Genomic DNA, 24,533 nt, shown 5'->3' on the forward strand with positions numbered 1-24,533 from the left:
AGAGCTTCAACAGTTTGAGCTTAATAATGTATGGGAACTGGTTAAGCGTCCTGATCCTCGGAAGCACAACATAATAGGCACCAAATGGATATACCGCAACAAGCAAGATGAGCATGGTCAAGTTGTCAGAAACAAAGCTCGTCTCGTTGCTCAAGGATATACTCAAGTGGAAGGCATTGACTTCTATATCAAATGGATGTGAAGAGCGCCTTTCTCAATGGCAAGATTGAAGAAGTGTATGTTGCACAACCGCCTGGCTTTGAAGATCCAAAACATCCTGACATGGTATACAAGCTCAACAAGGCATTGTATGGCCTCAAACAAGCCCCTCGGGCCTGGTATGACACACTCAAATACTTCCTGAAGAGAAAAGGCTTCATACCTGGTTCCCTCGACCCCACTCTCTTCACGAAGACATATGATGGTGAACTGTTTGTGTGCCAAATATATGTGGATGACATTATCTTCGGCTGCACCAATCAGAAGTACAGTGAAGATTTTGGATATATGATGCAAGAGCAATATCAGATGTCCATGATGGGAGAGCTGAAGTTCTTCCTCGGTCTTCAAATACGACAGCAACGCAACGGCATTTTCATATATCAAGAGAAGTATCTCAAAGATTGCCTGAAGAAGTTCGGTATGCAAGACTGCAAAGGCTTCATGACACCAATGCCAGCCAAGCATCATCTGGGTCCTGACGACAATGGTAAAGAGTTCGACCAAAAGGTATACCGCTCCATGATTGGTTCTTTGCTTTATCTATGTGCATCTAGGCCAGATATTATGCTTAGTGTTTGCATGTGTGCTCGATTTCAAGCGGCACCAAAGGAGTCGCATCACTTAGCTGTGAAGCGAATTCTTCGATATTTGGCTCACACCCCAACTCTAGGATTATGGTATCCAAAGGGCTCAGAGTTTGATCTGGTTGGATTCTCGGATGCTGATTATGCTGGTGACAAAGTGGATCGCAAGTGTACATCAGGCACATGTCATTTTCTGGGACGATCACTTGTATGTTGGTCTTCAAAGAAGCAGAACTGTGTATCTCTCTCCACTGCTGAATCTGAATACATTGCTGCTAGATCTTGCTGCGCTCAGCTTCTGTGGATGAAGCAAACACTCAAGGACTATGGCATTCATCTGAAGCAAGTGCCACTCTACTGCGACAATGAAAGCGCCATCAAGATTGCCAACAACCCAGTTCAGCACTCGAAGACAAAACACATTGAAATTCGTCATCACTTTCTCAGAGATCATGTTGTGAAGGAAGATATTGATATCATACACGTCAACACTGAAGAGCAATTGGCAGATATCTTCACCAAGCCCTTGGATGAAAAGAGATTTTGCAAGTTACGGTGTGAGCTAAATATCTTGGAATCCTCAAATGTCCTGTGATCAGGCACACATCCTAACACTTATGCATATTGATGACTTAGATGTGCAACACACGAAGTAAAGTATATCTTCAATCAATGAAGACATACATTCTAAGTGTGAATACATTAATGTGGAATTTGACTTCGGAGCGCCACGATAATTGTGCGCCGTGTCTGGGTCTAATACTTCCTATACGGTGGGTAACGCCACCACCAAATGTTCTGTTTGAAGTGTTTCACTCATGGCGTTACATTTACTATGTCTTCACATTTGGTTTGGCTTCAATCTCAACATGTCTTCATGATTATCTTCACTATGTTGATTATATATATATATACTAGTGTTCTGTCCTCTACAGCATTCACTTATAGCTATGTCTTCTTGTTGAATCTTTTGAACTAAGTGAATGTGATCGGACCCTAACCTCTCTATGCTTTCTATCTCAAACTCTATCTCTCCAAATCATATGCATTCTGTTGAAACTGTCGAATGTCTTCTCTATGTCCTTGTCAGCAGAAGATACAGAGACAAACATTAAGTCCGTTTTCAATGCTCATTCCTTCACCTGAAACCCAGAGAAGTGGGAACGACCACCCGACAATCCAGGCGTGCATGGGACATGGAACAACCCCCGATATGCTGCATGATGGCCATGTGTTCCTCAGATGTGAATTGCCAGGGGCACCTGTGTAATAACGCAGTGCCGCCCCTGTACGTATAAATACACACCTCACGGCAGTCATTATCTCTTCTTCCACTCTCGCATGAACCCTAGCGCCACCGCTAGCCCTCGACGACGCCGGCGACGAAGCGCTTCGCTGCCGCAACCTCTCCGACGCCGTCTTCACGCCGACCGCGGACATCGTCATTTTCGCCATCGCCGTAGGTGTCCTCCGTCGCCAAGTTAGGGCACGGACGATCGAACTGCTCGGCCTCCTCTTCCACTCCGTCTAGCAGTTCTTCGTGTGGTAAATAAAACTTCCTTTTTACAGCCCCTTTGATCCTATAGCTTTATCACTTTCTACCACAAGCAGTTTCTATTCACACAAGTTGGATCTCTTTCATACTTCATCTCATAACATGCCTAGTATATTCACTTATGCTTCACAAAGTAGTTAGATTCCTCACTTGTACTGATCCCCGTGGATTCGTACAAATCTGGAACCAACTCCTTATCTATGAGTGAATGTCTTCGCACGATGAGGTCAATGTCTTCTAAACTGATTTATCTTCAAAATCTTCTGAGAATGCATATGACCTCTTCCCCTTCCCTCGCACCTTAATGCTGTCATAGGTACATGTCCGTGGGAGAATCCCTTGGTTCTCATAGTCTGCATTCATTTGCAGAATACTTACAGCATCACATAAATTCTCCCGAAGCCAGTTCCTGTTTGTCCAGCAAGCGAAAACCTTTGAAGCCTTTGAATGTATTGAAGCCTTTCAGTTTAAAGTTCATGGCTTCAGAGAAATTAGCAAGGAAGGGTGGCAGAAAGCGTTGAGGAGAAACATCAAGAGATCTGCCCGATGTCCTCTCAGAGCTATACAAGACAGATCCTGAAGAGGATTACAATCAGTGCAAGACACGAATACAATGGATTCGACGCTGTTGGGCAGAACAGTGGTTCAAGTACAGATTTGTGACAAAGGAAAATGCTGAAAAGAATGCCATCAAGCGACCATGGGGAGACATCCTCTACAAAAATCTCCAACCCAGGACCAGAGATGAAGCCATTGAACAAGGCTTCTATCCCTGCATGGTCCGTGGACCACAGCCTGTGGATGCTAACCCATCGTCCCTGCTATGGTGTCGTGACGACAGTCTGTTTAAGCGCAACTTCCAGTTTGCCCAGAACTCAGCGAAGCAGAACAAGAAGTCTTTGGGATTAGATTTCAACCCAGGTCCCTCTGCTCCCCGTGCCGATGGAACTCGCGAAGCTGAACCCAATCTTCTTGGGCCCTTCTACAACTTGGAAGGTCTCATCACTCACATCGTGGTTCAAGGGACAACTGTGAATGAGCATGCAGATGACGCTGAATCAGATGAAGCGCCTGCAGCGTCGAAGCCAAAGAAGCTGAAGCAGCCAAAAGCTTCAAAGCCGGCCTCTACACCAAAAATCTCACGGGTGAAGCCACTGGCAACTGCACCTCCTGAAGACAGTGTGCAGTCTGAAGATTTGTCATGCATCTCCAAGCCCTAAAAGGTCAAGATGCCTCTGCGACACACCGGCCAAGAGCTAACAGCTGCTGCCATTCTGCGCAACGATGCCATTGATCTGTCCAGTGATGAAGATCTTGCAGATGACGCTCTTGAGCAACTCATCAAGAGCAAAGAAGAAGCAGAAATCTTCAATGATCTGCCTCTCTTTGACGTGACAAGCATCCACAACTTCATTGATGAGTGGTTTGACACGCCAAACATCAGCTTCGAAGATCTGCAACTACCCATTGGCCTCAGTGTCGCCTTCCATGGCGCCATTGCTTCAGAGCTAGCTCTCGCTTAGCGCATCGTCGAACTGAAGCAAAAGATTGACTATGAAAAGGCTCAGTTCAAGAAGCATATGGCCAAGCTCAGCGTGCAAGAGGTGAAAAACTTCAAGATTATGCTGCACAAGCTCAAAGAAGCCTTTCTCAAGAAACACGCAGAAGCTCAGGGTTCTCGGGAGCGCATGAAGAGCCTGGCTGACAAGTGTGTGCAAGGCTACAATGAAGCTAAGAAGCGCAAGGCCGTTGGGCGTCCGGGCATTGATCCCAGGATGGCTGCTAAGCAGAAGAAGAAGCCCATTGTGGCCGAACCCAATGCACCAAGGCAGGAAGAAGATCCCATTGTCTTCCCAACTAGCATGACTGGCTCGAAGCCAAAGGCCCGGTCAACTGCTTCAGAGCTGAAGAAGACGAGGACTGCTGAGGTTGAAGCCAGGAAGAGGAAACATCCTGAAGCCTCTACTACTGCCCTCTCCAAGAAGAAGAGGAAGACCAAGAAGGAACGGGCTGCTCCCACAGAGCCCTTGATTGTTGAACCCATCTTCATGGTTCACCCTGACGCTGAACCGCAAGAACGTCAACTGACTGTCCATGAGCCTGCTTTCACAGAGGCTCATGAAGCTGAAGACTTTCCAGCAGCTGATCCCATCGCTGCTGAAGACATTGGTCACCATGACCATGTTGAAGATGATGCAGTCCTTCCTCAGCTCGAGCACCAACAGGTATCATCGCCTGTGCTAACGCACAACGAACTCATCAGCATTGGTCGTCCTCTGACGCCAATTGCTCAGGATGCTTCATGGGCTGATCGCCCACAAGAGGAAGAAGACTTTGAGGCCCAGCCAACACCAACTCCACAGGCGTCGCCAGTGTTGCACAGCCTTCGCAAAGGACCAAGGCCTCCAGTCTCTGAGTCTGAAGCTAAAGCTGCTGAAGACATTCCAGCTGCATCAGCCGATGAAGAAGAAGCCCCACAAGCTGCTACTCCCCTATCCCACCAAGAAGCGGTTCTCGAGGAGAACGTGACTGTGACCGACCCTCCAGCTCGTCAAGTGGAGGTTGAAAATCTTGAGGCTGCCACCACCAACACCAATGAAGCCACTGACGTTGTCATGGCTGAAGCTAATGTGGAGCCCTCACCAACAAAAGCACCAGAAGTCAGCGAAGCCACTGATCCCACTGCTTCTGTTCCTGCGCCTGCTGCCGGTCCTCAATTCGACTATCATGTTGAGCACAGGCCTCGGGTACAGAAGCCAATCCCAAGATTGCCCAGGTTTCCAGGTCCTGCATCAGCACCTGGATCCTTCAATATCAATGGCTTCAAAGCAGACAACACATTCTTCAATAGCTCCAGGAACCCCTACTCAAGGGAAAGAATATCATCTGATCGGTTCTGGAGCTATCCGCAGCGAAGCTATTACTCCTGCATCCTGTACAATCAAGGTCGCATCTTCCCACACAAGCGTCTTGACATTGAAGCAATAGCTGGTCTGCCCTGTCTGGAAGAAGCTCTGGATTGCTTCAAAGAGGTTGGATTGCTGCCATTCGTCACTGATCAAGAGCATTGGAATGAAGAGTTGCTGCTCCAATTCTATGCCACACTTCACATCCGCGGGTATAATAGAGATCCGAAGACTTGGGTCCTGGAGTGGATGATAGGAAATGTTCATCACGAAGCCAAAGCCTTTGACATCATTGAGCTCACTGGTCTACCCACTCCTGGCGATCTCTATGAATCTGGCTGTCAACTTCACAGTGAAGCTGTGGAAAGCATCTTTCAGAAGTCTGAACCTAACATGAGTCAGATGCTCAGTATGATGAAGCCATTGCCCCAAGATGCTGCATATCCCAAAGATTTCTTTGTTGAAGACCTAGAGTATCTGCCAAGGACTATTTCTCACATCATAAGGCAAACTCTCTGGCCCATCAAAGGACACTCTCCACATGCCAAGCTGGAAGGTGCAATGAAGACTTTGGTCTTCTATATTCTTCATGGCAAATGCTTCAATGCACAGGACTTCTTCATTTGCCAACTTGCTGCATTAGGCTCTGATCTTTTTGGCTTGAAGTTCTACGCCCCATGGGTAATGCGGCTGATCAAACTTCACTCCACTATCTCATATCAGCCATCTGCTCGCAATCATCAGATCTTTCTGCCTGATGTGGATATGTCTATTGAAGCCATCTATCCCGAGCCTGCCAAGGAACCTCTAAGTCTTCAGAATGCAGAGCATCAAAATTTTTCTCAGAACATTGAAGGAGTTGAAGCAGTCACTCGTGTGTATCCTTTGGCTGGCACTACACGTGCACCGCATCCTGCTCTCACTGAAGCCACTGATAGCACAATTGCCCAACGACCCAAGAAGCGCACTCGTGTTCTCAATGACCGAGAGCTTCTTGTGGCTCTTCATCAGAAACAGGATAGGCATCATGACTGGCTGAAGCGTCAAATGCAAAGCCTCTTGGTGGATGTTAATCGCATTCGCAATCTTGCCACCAAGAATGCCTTTGTCGCCCATGAAACCTCTCGACGCACATGGAAAGGGCTGACGCTGATGTGCTCTGAAGATGATCTTCAAGAGGATGGCTTCTCTGAACGCTTCAAGTTTGACTCCACACCTCCTCGAAGGGCAGTGCTGCGACGAACTCCATCTCTTGAAGACTCTGAGTTCTCTTCCTCTGCTGGAACTGAATGCCAGAGTGATCGAGGATGAAGACGATGCTACTTCACCGCCACCTCCTTCAACATGCTTCGACACTGCTCCAAGTTCTTTTGCTCCACCGAACACCACCGACAACCCTGCTGCTTCACCCACTCTTCATGGGAATGAGTAGATGCTCTATGTCTTCAAACCTTTTTGGTCCTTACCGACAAAAGGGGGAGAAGCATATGAGTTTGATAGTCTTCAAGCGGGTCCATATGGGCGGGTGCTTTATACTTTTTGCTTCGTGTTTACAACTCTCGTTTGCTTTGATACAGTTGGTTCTTTGAGTTGTAACACTTAAACTCGATGGTCGTCTGCTACTTATTTGCCACCTCGTGATGCGATGATAAATTCCGCATGTGCGACGATAAATTCCGCACTTAGATCATTTTGCAGACGTCCATTTTCCATCATGCATGTCATTATCTTCACATACCTTCACATGCATAGTGGATTGTCATCATAAGTTGAAGAGGATCTCCACAAGCACAACCTGCCATGTGCATTTGCATTCCAAAAGCAAATTACTTATATGCACATCTTCAGGGGGAGCCCTTGCAACTTATGAAGACAATTCCTTATTCTTTACAATTTCACATTTTATATTCCCCGTTGAAAACTTCAACTAGTTTGTCATCAATCACCAAAAAGGGGGATATTGTTAGTGCATCTAGTGCCACCCCTAGTTGGTTTTGGAGTATTGACGACAAACCTAGTTGAGGGACTGATGTGTTTGTGAGAATTGCAGGATAACACAGGTAGAAGTCCCTCATTGATTCAGTTTTCCTACCAGAGATGACCCCTAAAAATGTATGAAGACATTGATGTCAAAGGTGGTATATGAAGATATTCACATTGAAGACTATGACAAGAGAAGACATCGCATGAAGCCTATGGAGCTCGAAGACTTAGATCTTTCGTAGTTCTTTTTCTTCTTTGTTGAGTCATAGGAACCACCGTACTGTTAAGTGGGGTCCAAGAGAACCAGTCAGAATGACTGAAGTGATGCTTAAACAAAACCTATGTCTTCGAGTGAAGACTATGAGAGCGAATCATGTCCAGAGTTGGACAAGTCAGCTTTGCTTGTAGCCCAAGTAAAGTTGCCGTGTGAGTTTGAAATATGACTGTTGGAACACGTGTCAGTTCCATAGTGACCCAGGGTCATTTCGGACAAATCAGGTCGGGTTGCCCAGTGGCTATAAATAGCCCACCCCCTACAACCATAAACGGTTGGCTGCTCAGAGTTAGAATACGGCTTTTGTCGTTTGAGAGCAACCCACCTCGAAGCCTTTGAGAGAGAATTCCTTGCGAGGATAAAGCCCTAACCACCCAGAGCCAAAGAGAATTAGGCATCACTTAAGTCTTCTTGTCTGTGTGATCTGAAGACTTACTACACTTGAGGACTGTGAATCCTCCAGCCGGTTAGGCGTCGCGTTCTGAGCATCCAAGATACATTGTGGATCGCCGGTGAACGAAGTCTGTGAAGGTTTGGGAGTCTACCTTGAAGACTTACCAGAGTGATTGGGCGAGATCTGTGTGACCTTAGCTCAAGGGGAATAAGGTGAGGACTGGGTGTCCTGAGCTGCGTGTTCAGGACTGGGTGTCCGGGACTGTGTGTCCTCAGGTTTAAATACCTAGCCACCCTAACCAGACGTACAGTTGTCACAGCAACTGGAACTGGTCCAACAAATCATTGTATTCAACGAGTCACTGGTTTCATCCTTCCCTTCCCTTTACTTACTGTTGGTCCTTGTGAAGTCAATGTATGATTGCACTATCTTTTGTCTTCACTGAGTGACTTCGTGTTCTATTTGGCTTCATAATATCTTCCTACCTGATCCTTACTACATTGCTGCTATTAGTCATTGTGCTTTCGCTCCATTGAATACTTGACTATGGTTTGCTTAGTGTAGTCTACCTTCCGCTGCATGGTAATAGGTTTATTTCTATTGTCTGTCTTCATAACTTCCATGTTTTGAAGACTTTCATACAAAATCGCCTATTCACCCCCCTCTAGTCGATATAACGCACTTTCACAAACACATGGGCAAGTTCTCAGACAATTTCACACACGCATCCGAGCAACAGGGCAACATCAGAGCAACTGCTCACTGAACATCAGAACAACTAGGGCCTGCAGAAGAAATTCCAGGTATAGGAGGCACATTTGCATCTCTACCAACACAGGCATTTGCACCAGCTGAAAAATATGACCTGAAACCAGTATGTCTTGGAGCAGCAAATGGAGTCCTTGGAGCAGCAAATGCAGTTGTAGGGTTTCTTGGAGCAGCAGGAGGAGGCCTTGGTGCAGGTGCAGTAGCAGAACTGGAGGAAGATGGAGGAGGCACAGGAGCAGGCATTGATCTACTAGCCTGGTGCAGCAGCAAACTTAAAAGCAATTAGTACACAAGTCCAATCAGTAAGATAATATAGGATATAGTTGTTTTTACCTTGTGATTATTTTTCCTTATCGCAAGGTCTGACCTAAAAGGCACTGAGCAGCTAGTGTACTTGTGGCCTTGCAACTTGCAATTGCTACAAGTGATTGTTGCCATCCTAGAATTTTCCTTAGGTTTGGGCACCTCAAATTTGCCTTTTCTTGTTTTCTCCTGCTTTCTTCCCTTCTGGTGATCTTTGAAACCTGGTGGCATGATGTCTTCAGTATCTGTTTTGATCCAACCATGTTGTTGTGGCATAGGAGCAAACACTGGCTTGTAGCTGTTCAAATACATTGGTTTCTTGAAGAAGTCAGAGACAAAATCCTCTGGATGCAGCTCTGCTTTGTATATTGCACTGACAGCATGGTTGCAAGGCAACGCTGTCATGTCCCATTTCCTGCATGAACAACTTCTTGTGGCCAGATTTACCTCATGTGTTGCATCACCACTCTTTACCTGCCACAGTCCAAGGTCAGCCCTCTTAGGAATACAATTTCTGGAATATGTTTTCATCAGCTCTAGCCTCTCTGTATAATATGGTGTAATGTCCCATCTAGCCTTTGCTGCTCCTTCCCTCTTTCCATCAAATCTCACCATTAGCTTGTCATAAATTCCTACAAGCATTGTAGCAATTGGTTTGCTCCTTACATCAAGGATGTACCTATTGAATGTTTCACTGAGATTGTTACATATTAAATCTGTTTTGCAATTGGTGTCCATGGCACACCTTGCCCAATTATGCACAGGAATCTTAGACAACCAGACCCAATCTGGCTCACATTGCTTCTTCAGTTCTTCCATTGCAAGATCATATCCATGCCTAGTCCAAGAGTAGGCAGCATTGTCCATACACTTCTTTAGATCTTCACCTCTAAAGCCTGTAGTTTGAAAGTTGGCATATATGTGCCTAATGCAGAATCTCTATGGATAGTTAGGAAACACTATGCTCACTGTTGTAAGTAGACCCTTCTGCCTGTCAGACATTATCGTGTAGTAGCCAAATTTGCCATGTTCTCCACCTAAAGCATACTTCAGCTGCTCTAAAAACCATACCCAATTAGGTTTATCTTCCTTACTAACAACAGCCCAAGCAATAGGGTAGATATTATTGTTTCCGTCTCTGCCAGTAGCTGCAAGGATTTGTGCTCCCGTGGTCAATTTTATGAAACAACCATCCAACTCTATGTATGGCCTACACCCATCAAGAAATCCTTGTCTTGCAGCATTCACACAGAAAAAAAGACCATGAAATCTTGGCTGGTAGCTTATGTCAACATGTTGTCCTTTCTTCATTGCTTCCAACTGTTCCTCGGTGGGGCCAGTGACTGTGGTGACAATACATCTAGAGCCAGGATTTTTATCTATTACAGTTTGCAGATAATCCCTGATTCTGTGGTACTGCTTCTTATGATCACCCAATAACATGTTCCTGGCTTTGGTCTTTGCCCTATAGGCCATCCTCTTTGGCACTTCCACCATGAAATCTATTTTGGCTTTGTCAACTATAGTAGTGATGAAAGTATTGGGATCTGACCTGAATTTGTCCACATAAGCAGTGCTAAGCCACTTAGAATTCACTCTAGTGCTAGATGGATCAGTTGGACAAGTGTGTTTCAAGTGAATCTTCTTAATGCAAAATGTTTCCTCGTGAGCTATCTTGGAGGCTGTCATATAGAATTCACATCCATATTTTTCCTTCTGCTTACAACACACAATTATCCTATCTGGAGTATTCCTATGGAAATGAAAATTCCTCACTTGTACAATGTGCAGTCTAGAGAGTGCCTCTCTGAACTGATAAACATCTCTAAAACAAAGTTTCAACATGAACTGTTGCTCTGGGCTTTCTCTGTTCTCATCATACCAGACCCTTTCTTTTTGTTTCTTTGCTCTTGATTTTCTTCCTTTAGGAAGCACAAAAGAAAGTTGCTCAAATCCGTCATCATCTTCCTCTTCCATAAAACCAACTTCCTCTTCATCATCAGAAGGGGCCCAATCTAGAATATCAGGTATCACTACTTGAGAGTGTGATCTCGGTGTAGGACCCGGCCTCTTTACTTTCTTCTTCACAGGCTGCTCTGGTGGAATTTGTTCAAAACATTCATCATCATTGACAAAAATGTCCTCAACATCTGTCTCACCCTCATAGTGCATCATTGGGTCTTCTCTCTTCCTCTTCATCTATGCAATAGTTGCCTTCAGTTCCTCTTCCTCTTTCCTGTTCTTCTCCTTTGCATACACTGGATCATACTGTCCTTCATCCCAGCAAATGTAGCTATCATCAGATGCCTCTCCATCATCTTCTTCAGGAAAAGGATTTTCATCAATTTGAGTTTGCACATTCTCACATATAACACTATTTTGTGTACTGAACTGGTGAGCGCTGGGCTGATCGTTGGTGTGCAATGGATGGTGGCACACATTGTCCTGTGTCTGAACCTGATAAGGAATGGACTGGTCCTCCCCTGCCTCTAGATTAATGAAACTTGGATATGATTTAGCAATATCAGCTTGTTTCCTTTTGTCCCTCATCACTGTCAGTACCAATTTCTTGCTGCTATCATACTTCGTAATCATCTCATCCACCTTAACTTGGCTATCTACTAAATCTAGCCATTGCAGCCCCTCCCCTTCATCTTTAACATAGTACATTGAATCACATAAGCCATATCCTTCCTTCTCCATTATTGACAGCAAATTGAGATATCTAACATCTGAACGTTCCATTGAATTTTGCACAATTTTGGCACCATCAAATTGAATAAACAGCTCCTAAATCTCATATTCTTGCCTACATTAAATTTATAGAAAGATTTAGACCAAACCCTACTGCCTAAATCCACTAATCTGATGAAGGGGGAAGAAAATGGCTTACCCGCCGTCAGAGACGTAGTGGCTGAACGGATTATCGCTGGAGGTGTTGCCCGTCGACGACCAAGCTCTCTGTGATTCGGCTAGCGACGGCAACGCTGACTGTAGCAACGGGAGCTGCTCTGAATCAATGGCAACGCTACACTGCTCCTCCTCGCCGCCCTCATACAACAGCCTCTGTCGGACTCGCCCATCGCTGCCTCCGCCGCTTGGGTCGCTGTCGCCGGCCGGGATGCGGAGACGGCCACCGCCGCCGCTGCCAGGAGTCGCCATGGTCCGAGAACGCACGGGGGAGAGAGTGGAGCTAGACTGAATTGTTGGGCAAACACTGTCAGAGTGGAGACCTAACGGCCGACAGCTACGTGTCCGTCGTCCGTTGCCACGTCGACCTGAAAGTGGGGCCGACCGGTCAGAATATAGCTAAACCGAGCGAACGGTGCTATGTGTCACATACCTGCCCCAATGTTGGTAGTTTTCAGACAAAAGAGGCAAAGTAGGTAGTTATGTGTCAACTCTGCCCCAAATGTGGTAGTTTTGCGTCATTTAGTCGGCGTCGCGGTCTCTCTCGTGGAGTAGATCTGATATGGATGAGCGAAGCTCTATCTCATAAATGAGCTAACACAACGCTAACCCTAAACTGGTGAAGGTGGAGAAGTATATATAGTCTAAGCCACGAAGGGGTAAGTGAGAAAGGGATACATGGGCTTCGGCCCGAGTCTTTGCACGCAGGCAGGCCGGAAGTTCCGGGTGGGGCCGGAAGTTCCGGGCAGGTTCCGGCCGGGTTCCGGGCTATCCAGAGAGTTGGCGCGCTCGGGGCTGGTCTGGACTCCGGGGGTCGGAGGTTCCGGGCAGGCCGGAAGTTCCGGGCAGAGGCCAGAAGTTCCGGGCTTTCCAGAAGCTTGTCCCTGCTTCTTCTTTCTTCTCCTCTTCCATGCTTGCCCTTGGTCCTTGGATCCTCCATGGTCGTCTCGGTTATACATGAGTATATGCAAGGTCCATGCATGAGGTAGTAGCCATGTCTCATATGTGGAAAGTGACGGTTCGAAGAGGAGTGAGTTCACATTGTGTCCAATGGCGTATGGTCGAGGTCTCACCGTATGTCTTCTTGAGGCTTGGGGAGTAGTCGAAGTGTACATGGGGATGATCGTAGGATGCTCCGCATCATCTCCCCTCCCTGGGGAAAGATCCGACCTCGGATCGTGATCCTCATCACCATGGAAACGGTTGTTGTGGATGGACTTGTAGTTGGACTGTAACATTCCAAATTTTCAATTTGGAATGTTATGCATAGGTCATTCTTGCATATCATATTTTATTGCATTTTCGTTCCGCAATCCTCGAAATCCTAAGCAACTCAAGGACCCTCGGAGAGAGTTGGTGATTTTCCCGATTTTCATATTTTATTTTTATCAAATAATGAAACGAGGATTTATGATTTTAATTATTTTCTCTCCAAAAAATATTTCGTATTAAAATATATGAGAGGAGATAATATGACTTCTCGAAAATAACTGAAATATTGGAGGAAAATATTAAAATCATTTATTAGATTTTATTTGGATTTTATTTGCAATAGAAAAATTGCATGTTTTCAAAATTGCATTTTAGGGCCAATAAAATGTTCATCTCGTCCTAAATATTTTATTTAGACGGTGAAAATTTGTTTTGGCATTTTCAGATTTTTATTTTATTTTTTAGGATTTATTTTCTATTCAGCGGAATTATTAAAAAAACTTCCAGCGCCCGACCGGGCCGAAGCCCAGCCGAGCCAGGCCGGCCCAACCCCGCACCGCCGCCTCCCTCGCGTGCGCCGCCGTGCGCGGCACGGACACCGAGGAGAGCCCGAGCCGGACTCCTCCCTGGGCGCCTCCTCGCCCAAGCAAGCCGCCGCCCCGCCCCCTTTATATAGCCGCCGCCCCGCCCCCTAGCCGCCACCACCGCAAGCTGCCAGCCCCGCCGCCGAGCCCCGCCCCGAGCCGCGCCGCCGCCTCTCGCCGCCCGCGCCTCGCAGCCGCGCCGCCGCCCCGCGCCGCCGAGCCACCCCGCCGCTCCGCAAGCCCGCCGCCCGAGCCGCGCCTCGCCGGAGGTACCGCGCCGATCCGCCGCCGCCCAGTTTTTTTCTAGAAACTGTTTCGATTTTTTTAGAAAACCCTAGTTCGTTTTTTTAGATCCGTTTGCCGGTTTTCCCCGGTTTTTTAATTTAGCGTATGTTCGTCCGTACGTTTGTTTCAACGAACGGTTTTCGCTCATTAGTTACAGATAACGAATGCTCGTTCGTTAGCCTGTTCGTCAGTTTTATTTTATCGGATTTTTCCGCGATTATTCTCGATCGTGATTTCTGATTTGATTTTCGTTTCTGTTTATCTTTTTGCTTGTTAGTCGGAATCAGGCGATTCAAGCGCCTAGATCTTCGTCTCGAGACCCTCTTTCCGCTTAACCAACTTGAACAAGATTTTGGTACTGTAAAATTTGACCTTAGTTTAGATTAGTAAACGGATCTTGTTTCCTTCGCCGTTTGAGTTTCGTTGTTCCGTTTGATTTGATTCTTTTTGCAAACCGGAGTTCTTAAGTTGAACTTTCCGGTTAGATCTTCTTATTTGAGTTTTACCCATGCTTCTTTAATTATTGCTTATGTATTCTATTGTTTGTTTGCAATAGAATTCCCGGAGTGCGAAGCGTGTTATTTGGAGTCTCTAGGTGTGACACCCCCGATTCAATCGTACACTAATCATACACGCAAACATGTACGATCAAGATTAGGGACTCACGGGAAGATATCACAACACAACTTTACAAATAAAATAAGTCATACAAGCATCATATTACAAGCCAGGGGCCTCGAGGGCTCGAATACAAGAGCTCGATCATAGACGAGTCAGCGGAAGCAACAATATCTGAGTATAGACATAAGTTAAACAAGTTTGCCTTAAGAAGGCTAGCACAAACTGGGATACAGATAGAAAGAGGCGCATGCCTCCTGCCTGGGATCCTCCTAAACTACTCTTGGTCGTCGTCAGCGGGCTGCACGTAGTAGTAGGCACCTCCCGAGTAGTAGTCGTCGTCGTCGACGGTGGCATCTCGCTCCTGGGCTCCATCGTCTGGTCGCAGCAATCGAGTATAGAAAGGGGGAAAAGGGGGAGCAAAGCAACCGTGAGTACTCATCCAAAGTACTCGCAAGCAAGGAGCTACACTACATATGTATGCATTGGTATCAAATGGAATAAGGGTATCATATGTGGACTGAACTGCAGAATGCCGGAATAAGAGGGGGATAGCTAGTCCTTTCGAAGACTACGCTTCTAGTAACCTCCATCTTGCAGCAGGAGAAGAGAGTAGATGGTAAGTTCACCAAGTAACATCGCATAGCATAATCCTAACCGATGATCCTCCCCTCGTCGCCCTGTGAGAGAGCGATCACCGATTGTATCTGGCACTTGGAAGGGTGTGTTTTATTAAGTATCCGGTTCTAGTTGTCATAAGGTCAAGGTACAACTCCAAGTCGTCCTGTTACCGAAGATCACGGCTATTCGAATAGATTAACTTCCCTGCAGGGGTGCACCACATAACCCAACACGCTTGATCCCATTTGGCCGGACACACTTTCCTGGGTCATGCCCGGCCTCGGAAGATCAACACGTCGCAGCCCTACCTAGGCACAACAGAGAGGTCAGCACGCCGGTCTAAATCCTAGGCGCAGGGGTCTGGGCCCATCGCCCATTGCACACCTGAACGTTGCGTACGCGGCCGGTGAGCAGACCTAGCAACCTCCATTACAAAGGAAGTTGCGTAACGCGGTCCAACCCGGCGCGCGCCGCTCAGTCGCTGACGTCACGAAGGCTTCGGCTGATACCACGATGTCGAGTGCCCATAACTGTCCCCGCGTAGATGGTTAGTGCGTATAGGCTAGTAGCCAGACTCAGATCAAATACCAAGATCTCGTTAAGCGTGTTATTTTGAAATAACCACGAACGCCGACCAGGGTCAGGCCCACCTCTCTCCTAGGTGGTCTCAACATGCCCTGTCGCTTCGCCACAAAGATCCACATAGAGGGATGTCGGGAAAGTATGTCCTTCCAGACCCCAATTCGTGAATCAACCGCGGGTACTCCTCGAGCCAACCCGACTTTAGTCATCACATGTATCATGTATAAAGTATATAGTATATACCCGTGATCACCTCCCGAGTGATCACGGCCCGATAGTATAGCATGGCAGATGGACAGGAATGTAGGGCCACTGATGATAAACTAGCATCCTATACTAAGTATTAGGATTGCAGGTAAAGGTAACAACAGTAGTAGTAAGGACAGGCTATGCATCAGGAGAGGATTAACGGAAAGCAGTAACATGCTACACTACTCTAATGCAAGCAGTATAGAGGAGAGTAGGCGATATCTGGTGATCAAGGGGGGCTTGCCTGGTTGCTCTGGCAAGAAGGAGGGTTCATCTTCAATGTAGTCGAACACACGGACATCGGCGGCGGTCTCGGAGTCTACCGGAAATAAGTAACGGAGGGGGGAACACAATAAATAACAGAGCAATCAAATGTAACACAAAGCAAGACGCAGCAATACATTGTGCTAGGGGTGACCTAACGCAAGGATAGGTGATACCAGTGAAAGGGGAAACATCTGGGAAAGTATCCCCGGTGTTTCGCGTTTTCGAACAGATGAACCGAAGGTAAAATGTTACAGGTTTGATATGCTAGGGATGTGTGGCGGGTGAACAGACTGTGTATCCGGATTCCTCTCGTTGTTCTGAGCAACTTTCATGTACAAAGTATTTTCATCCGAGTTACGATTTATTTTATATGAATTTCTAAATTTCCTGGATATAAATTAATTCGAAAATAATTTAATGTTAAATGCTAAGTGTACATAGCAGTGTGCTTGTGAGGTTGACAATGGGACCCAGGGGTGTGCTGAGTCAGCAGTCAAAGTCAATGTTGACCAGTCAACTTGGCATGTGGGGGCCCACCTGTTAGTGACTAGACTTAGTTTAGACTTTAATTAAGTTAGAATAAATAGCAATGGGGGCCACTAGTCATATGACCATCCAACTAATGTAATAATAATAAAAACTAATAGGGGATAATCCCCCGATTACCCAGGCCGACCCAATCATGCGGTGGCCCGAGGCCACGGCTGGGGCTCGCACGGCCGCTCCCGAAGGAGTGCCGGCGGCCATCGCCCAGCGGACGGGGCGGGGGGTGCAGGACGAGGCCCTAGGCAGGAGTGGCCTGGTGGAAGTGGCCAGGCGCTAGCGGCGCAAGGCAGGGAGGGTGGAGCACGCAAGCGAAGCCGGCGGCAGCGGCAGCAGTCAGCAACAGCAGCAGCATAGCACGGGCGCGGCGCTATGTGTGTGGGCTGTGGCCAGGGGGAGGCAAGCGTGCGCATGGACGGCGCGAGGAATGTCTTGGCGTGGCCAGGCGAGGCAGTGCGTGTGCGCGAGGAGCAAGCTCCCTTCCATGGCGACCAAAGCGCGGACACGGCGTTACGACAGCGAAACGGAGCGGGGAGAAGGGGGAACAGGAGGAGGGACTCACCCTGAGCGCGACGACGAGGCTAGGGAGGTCGGGGACGGGCCAGAGCAGCGGTTGGGGCGACGAGATGTGGGCCGCCGAACGAAGAAGGCGACGACGGCTGCGGCTACGCGACACCCCGGCTCGAGATGGTTCCCTGAATGGAAGAAGCCAAACGTGGCGATCCTCCTAGACGTCTTCCTGTGCGACGACGACAACGGTGGTCATGACAACGACGAGGGGGCCGCGGTCACCGCGTGATCTGATAAGTTCAAATCGAACTAGAGGGGAAAGGAAACGATTGTGATTTGGGGGCTAGGGTTCCGGGGAGGGAGGGAGGTGCGCCCGATGACTTGTAGGCGATGGGGGACACCGCGGATGCATGCCACGAGGCCGCGGCGCCATGGCGGATGGTCGCCACGTCTCCTGCCTCCCCTGTAGCGGAGGTGGGAGGTGACCCCCAGTTGGGCTGGGCCTCCCTCTGCACTTGAGGTCCAGCCCAACAGTAGATAGGTTCCCCCCTTTTTTGCTTTATTTCTTTTTCTATTACCGTCTTGCAATAATTTGGATACCCAATGAATTTTGCTAAATATGAAACTTAGCACATAATTTAATTGCATTATGGTGGGGTGGCACAAAAAGTTTTTAGGCCAATTGGAACTGTTTAAATTTATAGTTGAATTAGAATGCTTTTATTTAATCTTGTTGTTCCTCTAAAAGAATTCCAGGGGCAAATTGGGAAACCAAATGAGGTTGGTTCCAACATGTTCATTACTTAGTGAATATTTGCCACCCATCGAACATTTTATTTGATAGTTTGAAGAATTAATAATTTGACTGGTTATTTAAAATTTGTTTTTGACTCGGTTTTCATCAAGTGACAAAATGGATTTACAGCATGATGACAAGGCAAATTAGGGTGAGGTTACTATAGCTAAATTATCAGGGTGTTACACTAGGTTACGCGGATCATCAGCAAGGCAAGTAACACTTTGATCATATCCCTTTATCACCCAGTTTTTATGCATTAGTTCCAATCCTCAAACATTGCATGATTAGGATGTCATTAACTTGTGGGTTGGGAAGTAGTTGATGAGGTAGAACTTATTGCCCTGTTACATTCAAACCCTTGGGAGTTACTTCTACACGTTGCTTATACTTCTATGCTATGCTCATAGACGTGGTTTGGGTGAGTGAAATCCATGACAGATGTGAGAGTGTTAATTAATGGTTCAACTTAAGGTGGCAACTTAAATACACATCTGGGTGGATTGAGGCACCTGGAGTACCCAGTGTTGCCTGTATTTTTTGGAAATCCCGGAGTACCCGTGTGATCTTCCTATGGATCGCCACCCAGGCTCAAAGGGAACTGAGATGATTCATGCTAGAAACTTCTGTGTGCAGCCACAAGCTATTATGGGCTCTAGCATAGTTGAGTAAGTTACGTGAAGCTCTTGAAGAGGTAGATCAGCAGGTAGTGGGTTTGTAGGTTTGGTATGGTCTACCTGGAGTAGAGAGTTAATGTTTCTGAAAGACTGTGTCTCGGTCATCCGTTTCTCAAACACATTGTAGTGCGAGAAATCCAACGGAGGCGATCAAGTCTTGTGGGGAAAAGTGCGCAAACCTTTGCAGAGTGTACAAACTAATCATGGTTAGTCGTGTCTCCGGTTATGGACAATCTTGAGTATCTAGTACTTGGAGTATCTTAAGTATCTCATCACTCTTAATTAATATTGTTGGGTTGTTAATCACTTTAATTTGGGATTGAGTTGGAGGAACCTTCTCAATGATGTTTCAACTACCATGATAGTAAATTTAAAATCTATTCCTTTGTTGTAGGGAAAAATTGGCTTTTCGCAAAAATTGTAACCATAGAGCTTTCCACTAGCCAAATATGCATGTAGTGATAGCATTATTATGTTCTTGCTCTACTGTGTTACTTTGCTAGCATATTCCATGTGCTGACCCGTTTTCGGGCTGCAACGTATTATGTTGCAGACTTTTCAGACGAGGAGTAAGGCTCGTTAGGTCGCTGTCGTGCAGCTCAACTTTGCCATTGGTGTTGATGAGAATCCACAACCTTGTTGTTACTTCTGCTATTTGGATTGAGGTAATAGTATTTACGTTACTTTATACCTGTGATTTACCTCTGTTATAAATCCTCGAGTACTATGTGTGTCAGCATACCGATCCAGGGATGACACTTAAGCACAGAGACTTGACCGTCTGAGGTCGGGTTGCTACATGGACGGAGTTGAAGACATTGTGCAATCCAAGTACTCCAAGGTGTCGCCGGAGCGGTATACATGCAAAAAGAGCAAACACAAACGACACTCGGAAAAACAATGGTTAGAGCACACAAAGTGTACATCATGTAAGAATGAGTCCGTGCAACAAGATTGAGCATGACAAGGGGCATGAAGCTTATCCAAAAGAGATGGAATGGTATGCAAAGCATTCATGGGAGCAAAAGCATTCATTGCGCACACAAAGGTGTTGTGAATATGATCAATGCAACCACGGTGCAAAATGATGTCATAGAGGGACGGTTTATCAATAGCATGAATAAGGCAATGGATGCTCAAGATGAGTATGTGATCATGCAATTGATGATGGGCAATATGATCATGATGTATGAATATGCCATCAAGGTAGATCACAACAAATTTGCTAAGAAAATGGACAAGCTCATATATCATGGATGACATGGTGATACAAGATGCAACAAAGGAAACATAATGTGAGTCAATCCATGCATAAGATGCAAATTTGTCATGTGTATGATATGTCCATCGAGCATGACATGTGTGAGCACAATCAACAAATATGGAGGTGTTGGTGTACCAATAAGTCCGAGCGCTCCTCAATGTGAAGGTCCATAGAGTCAATCTTCAATGTTGCTCCTCCGTTCGCGAGATGTACCATGTAGACAACAAGAAGGAAACAACAATGAAATAGTAACCCATCCAATATGCATATGTGAGGATGGCTCAAAGGGAAGGAGTTCACCTTTAGAAGATTGTCGCAAAAGTTGGTGTTGCACATCGTGTATGCCTTCGCATGACCAAGTTGTCTCATGACGGCATCGCCTTGTGAATCCTTCAACATGAAAGAACATGAAAAACACTCGGAAAAACAAATGAGGTTAGCGGAGATGCAAAACCTATCATTCATGTGGTAAATTACCCAACAAGTGTATACATCATGCTCATTGTAAGAAAGGACAAGGGAGCATTTCATAGTATGGAGGCATATGATGCGAGAACAACCAAATGCGATAGGCTCAATCAAACAAGCATGCATCACAAGTAAGATGTCCAAGTCTCCACGATAAATAAGCATAGATGCAACAATTGGAGGCAAGCGACAATGAAAAAAATATGTCATGTGAGAGGCATGAACATATACGTTATCAACCCAAGAAAGCAAGTAAGAATGGAACATGGGTGATGCGACAAAGCAAGCTATCATATGAATCAAGGCAAGCAAGCTAGTAGTGCAAAGATGCAACGTACTAGAAGGAATCATGTCAAGTATGTCATGTGTGCAAATGATAGTCATGAATAATTCACAAGACATATCACAAGCATGAAAGGAGGATATGAGCAAAATAGGATCAATAGCATGAGGCACATGATAAACATGGCAATAGCAACAAGGATCTCCACCAAGCATGCAAATATACATATGAGTAGTAAAATGGTGAATCATGGGTAAATTCAAGCAAGGGTCACAATTGCATGGCAAAGGCATAGAAACAAGCATAGCATGCAAAGTGAACACGGTAAAATGAGCATGAAGCGACAAGCGGTATATTGCCCATAGCCGTGTGAGAGCCAAGTGAAAGAGATGCGCGTAGTCGTTGCACGAAGAGAGCGGTGGGAAGGATAGTTCACGGGATCCCAAGTCATCTTTTCTCTCAAGAGCTCGTTTCGTCAACTCTTGGGATTGAGAGGTTGACGAGTATACGTGAGTACCTACACAAAACAAAGACAAAGGGCAAATTGTGTGTGCGTGGTAGATGTACACATCATCCATCATGATGTGCACGTGCAAGTGTTGGTTAGCACAAAATAGCCAATGCTCAAATAAATGAGATGCGTGATATAGAAACATGTCATCCATCATGATAGGTTTGTTGCTATGTATAGAATAATGGAGACGCAAATTGTGTAATGCATCATGGGAAATATGTAGAGTATTGTTATTCATGGAATGCATACGGTGCAAGCAATTATGAGAATCATGCAATGTATGGAATGCATCAAAATCTCCTAATACGCATGAGGAAACTATGGGGGTCTCCTCATGATCATTAGTGGAAACATCACACGGAGAATATTAACAACATCCAAAACAGTGCATATGTGGAACATTGTGATCATGGCATGGCATAGTAGATGAATTGCGCAAATCATGTAAAGGAAGCATGGCAATATCATCACAAGAAACACAAAAGCCAATGACCATCATCTCGTCATCTATGCCGTAAGTGCAAATGGGATTTATTGTAACGGGGCATGCATAGTCACTATGTTGAGATTGAAATGATGCAATATGTGAGATCTCACTCATAGCATATGACAAGTTTAAAGGATTGGCAAACATGATATGACCAAAAGAATTTTCACATCATATCCTATGGAGCATAGCATCACAACTAGGAAAATCAACATGATCATCATCATATTCATCATAAATAGGTAAGTCATGACATGAAGAAGTCGCACTAGCATGAAGCATGGGAATAGGTGTGTCAACATCATGCAAGTAATCATTCGTAAAATAGTCCACTAGTGGGACAAGAGAAGCACCATCACCTATGTTACCATTGGAGCATCGCTCGTGTGTTGTAGGTGAGGTGTCAAAGACCAAGTCGTTGTCATCTTCATCTTGATGGAACCATGTGCTACCTCTTGAGCACTGCGTTGGTTTTCCCCGAAGAGGAAGGGATGATGCAGCAAAGTAGCGTAAGTATTTCTCTCAGTTTTTGAGAACCAAGGTATCAATCCAGTAGGAGGCTACGCGTGAGTCCCTCGTACCTGCACAAAACAAATAAATCCTCGCAACCAACACGATAAGGGGTTGTCAATCCCTACACGGCCACTTACGAGAGTGAGATTTGATAGATATGATAAGATAATATTTTTGGTATTTTTATGATAAGTAAAATAAAAGCAAAGTAAAAAGCAAATGAAATTACTAAGTATTGGAAGATTAGTATGATGAAGATAGACCCGGCGGCCATAGGTTTCACTAGTGGCTTCTCTCAAGTGCATAAGTATTCTACGGTGGGTGAACGAATTACTGTTGAGCAATTGACAAAATCGAGCATAGTTATGAGAATATCTAGGTATGATCATGTATATAGGCATCACGTCCGAGACAAGTAGACCGACTCCTGCCTGCATCTACTACTATTACTCCACTCATCGACCACTATCCAGCATGCATCTAGAGTATTAAGTTAATGAAAACAGAGTAACGCCTTAAGAAAGATGACATGATGTATCGGGATAAACTCATGCAATATGATGAAAACCCCATCTTGTTATCCTCGATGGCAACAATACAATACGTGCCTTGCTGCCCCTACTGTCACTGGGAAAGGACACTGCAAGATTGAACCCAAAGCTAAGCACTTCTCCCATTGCAAGAAAGATCAATCTAGTAGGCCAAACCAAACTAATAATTCGAAGATACTTGCAAAGATAACCAATCATACATAAAAGAATTCAGAGAAGATTCAAATATTGTTCATAGATAGACTTGATCATAAACCCACAATTCATCGGTCTCAACAAACACACCGCAAAAATAAGATTACATCGAGTAGATCTCCACAAGAGAGGGGGAGAACATTGTATTGAGATCCAAAAATAGAGAAGAAGCCATCTAGCTAATAACTATGGACCCGTAGGTCTGAGGTGAACTACTCACACTTCATCAGACAGGCTATGGTGATGATGTAGAAGCCCTCTGTGATCGATGCCCCCTCCGGCGGAGCTCCGGAACAGGCCCCAAGATGGGATCTCGTGGATACAGAAAGTTACGGTGGTGGAATTAGGGTTTTGGCTCCGTATCTGATTGTTTGGGGGTACGTAGGTATATATAGGAGGAAGGAGTACGTCGGTGGAGCAATAGGGGGCCCACGAGGGTGGAGGGCGCGCCTGGGGGGGTAGGCGCGCCCCCCTACCTTGTGGCCTCCTCTTTTGTGTCTTGACATAGGGTCCAAGTCTCCTGGATCATGTTCGGTGAGAAAATCACGTTCCCGAAGGTTTCATTCCGTTTGGACTCCGTTTGATATTCCTTTTCTTTGAGACCCTAAAACAGGCAAAAAAAACAGCAATTCTGGGCTGGGCCTCCGGTTAATAGGTTAGTCCCAAAAATAATATAAAAGTGGATAATAAAGCCCAATAATGTCCAAAACAGTAGATAATATAGCATGGAGCAATCAAAAATTATAGATACGTTGGAGACGTATCAAGCATCCCCAAGCTTAATTCCTGCTCGTCCTCGAGTAGGTAAATGATAAAAACATAATTTTTGATGCAGAGTGCTACTTGGCATAATTTTAATGTAATTCTTCTTAATTTTGGTATGAATATTCAGATCCGAAAGATTCAAGATAAAAGTTCATATTGACATAAAAATAATAATACTTCAAGCATACTAACAAAGCAATTATGTCTTCTCAAAATAACATGGCCAAACAAAGTTCATCCCTACAAAATCATATAGTTTAGTCATGCTCCATTTTCGTCACACAAGAATGCTCTCATCATGCACAACCCCAATGACAAGCCAAGAAATTGTTTCATACCTTAGAAATCTCAAACCTATAAACTTTCACGCAATAAATGAGCGCGAGCCATGGACATAGCACTATGGGTGGAATAGAATATGATGATGGGGGTTATGTGGAGAAGACAAAAAAGAAGAAAGTCTCACATCAACGAGGCTAATCAATGGACTATGGAGATGCCCACCTATTGATGTTAATGCAAGGAGTAGGGATTGCCATGCAACGGATGCACTAGAGCTATAAATGTATGAAAGCTCAACAAAAGAAACTAAGTGGGTGTGCATCCAACTTGCTTGCTCACGAAGACCTAGGGCACTTGAGGAGGCCCAT

The sequence above is a fragment of the Triticum urartu genome, chromosome 1, assembly GCF_003073215.2.
Source record: "Triticum urartu cultivar G1812 chromosome 1, Tu2.1, whole genome shotgun sequence".
Lineage (NCBI taxonomy): Eukaryota > Viridiplantae > Streptophyta > Magnoliopsida > Poales > Poaceae > Triticum > Triticum urartu.